This window comes from Pan paniscus, chromosome 14 (assembly GCF_029289425.2).
Source record: "Pan paniscus chromosome 14, NHGRI_mPanPan1-v2.0_pri, whole genome shotgun sequence".
Classification (NCBI taxonomy): domain Eukaryota; kingdom Metazoa; phylum Chordata; class Mammalia; order Primates; family Hominidae; genus Pan; species Pan paniscus.
Window position 1 is genome coordinate 90802826 of NC_073263.2, and position 4653 is coordinate 90807478.

A 4653-nucleotide genomic window follows, 5' to 3' on the forward strand; every position below is an offset into this window, starting at 1 on the left:
CATATGCCATGTTATGGACTGACTTGTGTCCCTACAAAATTTGTATGTTGAATCCATAACCCCCAATTGTACCTGAATTTGGAGATAAGGTCTTTCAATGTGAATTAAAGTTAAATGAAGGCATAATGTTGCGGGCTAGATTTAATATGACTGTTGTCCTTGCGAGAGAGAGACACCAGGGAAGTGCCCACAGAGAAAACGCCATGTGAGGGCATAGCAAAGAGGTGTTCTGCAAGCCAGGAAGAGGACCCTCACCAAACATTGAATGTGCCAACACCTTTCTCCTGAACATCCAGTCTCCAGAAATGTGAGAAACAAATTTCCGGTAAGCCACCCAGTCTGTGGTATTTTGTTATGGCAGCACTAGCGAACTAATACCATGTCCCAACGTTGCTAATTTTCTCTTTCACAGTCCAGGAGATAATTGATAAAAGAAAGTGCTTTCTTTTTTTCTGAATTTTAAATTATTGTTATAGGTACATGGTATGTGTATATATTTATGGAGTACATGAGATGTTTTGATACAGGCATACAATGTGTAATAATCATATTATTGAAATTGGGGTACCCATTTCCTCAAGTATTTATCCTTTGTGTTATAAACAATCCAATGTTACTCTTTTAGTTATTTTTAAATGTACAGTTAAAATTATTATTGATGAGATAGTGTTACAGGATCTTTGGGGAGTTGCTTTTCTGGCTGGAAACCTCTGTGTCCCGTGGTGCCTTTGGCCGAGTTCTTGTCCTGCATCCAGGAAGAATAAGGTATGCAGACAAGTGGAGGGTGTGCTAGATGACGTGGAGCTTGATGGAGTGTTAGAACAGCTGAGAGGTGACCTGCAGTTGGTAGCTCATCTCTGTAGGCAGGTTGTCCCCTTGAGTGTTCAGCTCTCAGCAAAGAGAAGGCCCTGGAGTGGGTGGCTCCTCTCTGCAGCCAGGTCATCCCATCGTCTCTGCAGCTCTTAGCAGAGAGATTGAAGTGCGTAGCTCTTCTCTGCCAGTAGGTTATCCTAACGAGACCCTGGAGAGGGTAGCTCCTCTCTGCAGCTGCTCATCCCAATGTCTGCCCAGCTCCTAGCAGAGAGGAAGCCCTGGAGTGGGTTGCTCCTCTCTGCAGCTCGTAGTCCTGATGTCTAGAGGGTAGCTTCTCTCTGCAGCTGGTTGTCCCATCATCTTCTCTGCTCCAGCTAAGCCCGGCCCTTTTATGGGCCTCAGAGGGGAGGAAGTGCATGCTGATTGGTCCATGGACAGCCATGGGAAGGCCCAAAAAAGTCACCACAAGTTCCCACTCCAATCCGTGGGTCTGGCAGCCCAGCTCCCAGCCTTCAGGAGAGGCCTCACTGGGGACCTACTCCCTTCCATCTAGGAATATGTCTGTCTCCTGCTACCCTTCATGGTGCCCGGGGTCAGCCTGCACTTTGCTCCAATGTTGGAGCAGGTGGCCGCAGCAGGGAGAAGCCAGGCAGTGGGAGCAGGCACTTCCGAGACTGCAAGGGCAGGGAGGGGTCTTCCCAGGCTCCGAAGAGTGCAGGGATGCCTGAGTCTGCAGCCATGGTTTCAGCAGTGCAGCTGTCCTGTTGGGGGTGGGGTAGGGGGGCAGGTGGTGGTACTCCTGCCTGCTCCTGTCCCCCAAGAGCACAGGAAGGCTTGGATCCCTTGGATCCTCAGTCACGACTTGGGTGGCTGCAGCCCCACCTGGGAGGGTAGGTTTCCTGCCTGCTCTGTGGATTGAGAGGCCCAGGTCTGCAGCCATGGTTTGGGTGGCTGCAGCAGCAGCCAGGGAGCTCCCACCCCTACTCAGAAGTGGCAGGGATCACTTTTGTCCCTGGCTCCCATTGGCTCCATGGAGAGTGCAGCCCTGGCCACGCCTCCCTGCTGCAGCAGGTATGATGGCAGCAGCAGGCCATCTGGAGAGGCCTGCCGTCATTGTACCATGTTATGCTGTCAAATACTAGGCCTTACTCATTCTTTCCATTTTTGTGGTATCCATTCACCATCCCCACCTCCCCACCAATACAAACCCACTTCCCTTTCCAGCCATTGGTAAACATCCCTTTAATCTGCATCTCCATGAGTTCAATTGTTTGGATTTTAAAATCCTACAAATAAGTGAGAAAATGTGATGTTTGTCTTTCTGTGCCTTGCTTATTTCAGGTAACATACATAATGACCTCCAGTTCCATTCATGTTTTTGCAAATGACAGCATCTCATTGTTTTTTGTGGCTGAATAATATTCCATTGTGAATAAGTACCACATTTTCTTTGCCCATTCAGTTTGCTTGCAAATTTTGGTTACTGTGAACAGTGCTGCAACAAACATGGGAGGGCAGATATCTCTTTGATATACTGATTTACATTTTTTTGTTGTTCTGGGTATATATCCAACAGTAGGATTGCCAGATCATATGGGAGTTCTATTTTAATTTTTTGAGAACCCTCCAAACTGTTCTCCATAATGGTGGTTCTAATTTATGTTCCCACCAACAGTATATGAGGGTTTTCTTTTCTGCAAATCCTCTCCAGGATTTATTGACTGTCTTTGGAATATAAATCATTTTAACTGGGGTAAGATGCTATCTCATTGTAATTTTGAATTGTATTTCTTGGATGATCAAGAGCATCTTTTCATGTACCTGTTGCCATTTGTATGTCTTCTTTTGAGAAATGTCTATTCAAATATTTTGTTCATGTTTTAATAAAATTGTTTTTTCCTATATAGTTGTTTAAGCTCCTTATATATTCTAGTATTAATACATTGTCAAATACATATTTTTCAAATATTTTCTCCCATTCTGTGGGTTCCTCACTGTGACGAAGCTTTTTAACTTGATGTGATCCCATTTGTGTATTTTTGCTTTGGTTGCTTGTGCTTGTAGGGCATTACTCAAAAGTTTCTGCACAGGCCAATGTCCTAGAGAGTTTATCCAATTTTTTAAATCAGTTTTATCGTTTGAGGTCTTAGATTTAAGTCCTTAATCCATTTTGATTTTACTTTTGTATATGACAAGAGATAGGGGTCTAGTTTCATTCTTCTGCATATGGATATCCAGTTATCTCCACACCATTTATTGAAGAGAGTGTCTTTTCTCCAGTGTATATTCTTGGCACCTTTGTGGAAATGAATTCGCTGTAGGGGCATGAAGTTGTTTCTGGGTTCTCTACTCTGTTCCATTGGTCTATGTGTCTGTTTTTATGCCAGTACCATGCTGTTTTGGTTACTGTAGCTCTGCAGTATAATTTGAAGTCAGTTAATGTGATTGCTCCAGTTTAGTTCTTTTTGCTTAGGATAGCTTTGACTATTCTGGGTCTTTTGTGGTATTATATAACATTTAATTTTTTTTTTCCTATTTCAGTGAAGAATTTCATTGATATTTTCATACAAATTGCATTAAATTTGTAGATTGCTTTGAGTAGTATCAACATTTTAACAATACTGATTTTTCCAATCCACAAACATGGAATACCTTTCCATTTTTTTGTTTGTTCATTTTAATTTCTTTCACCAGTGTCTTATAGTTTGTATTTTAGAAATCTTTCACTTCCTTGCTTAAGTTAATTCCTAAGTATTTTATTTTATGTGAGACTATTGTAAATATAATTTTTTTATTTATTTTTCAGATTGTTCACTGTTGACATATAGAAATCTACTGGGGTTTTTTTAGTGTTGATTTTGTATCCTGCAAATCTCTGATCTTGTTTATCAGTTCCAATAGTTTTCTTGTGGAATCCTTAGGGTTCTCCAAATGTAAGATCACATCACCTGCAAAAAGGATAATTTAACCCTATTTAGATGCCTTTCATATATTTGTCTTGTCCGCTTGCTCTAGCTAGGCCTTCCAGTAAGTACTATGTTGAATAACAGTGGTGAAACAGTGATATCCTTGTCATGTTCCAGATCTTGGAGGAAAGGCTTTCAGTTTTTCCCCATTAAGTATGATCCTAGCTGTGGTTCTGTCATATATGACTTTTATTATGTTGATGTATGTTCTTTCTATACCCTGTTTTTTGAAGGATTTTATCACTAACAATGCTAAACTTTATCAAATGCTTTTTTGGCGTCAGGTGAAAAGAGCATATTTTTTGTCCTTCATTCTGTTAATATGACTTATTACATGAATTGATTTATGTACATTCAAGGATCCTTGCACCCCTGGGATAAATCCCACTTGGACATGAAGAATGTTATTTTAATGTTTTGTTGAGGTCCGTTTGCTAGTATTCTGTTGAAGGATTCTGCATCAATATTCATCAAATATATTGGCCTGTAGTTTTCTTTATTTGATGCGTCTTATCTAGTTTTGGTATCAGAGTAAGACTGGCCTCATAGAATGAGTTCAGAAGTATTTCATCCTCCTATTACTGAGAATGTTTTTAGTAGAATTGATATTAGTTCTTTAAATTTTTAATAGAATTCAGCAGTGAAATCATCACATCCCAGGCTTTTCTTTACTGGGACATTTTTACTATGGCTTCAATCTCCTTATTTGTTATTGATCTGCTTTGGTTTTATATTTCTTCATGATTCAGTCTTGGCAGGTCGTATGTGCCTAGGAATTTGTTCATTTCTTCTAGATTTTCCAATTTATTGACATATAGTTGCTCATAGTAAACACGAATTATTATATGAATTTCTGTGGTATCAGTTGCAATGT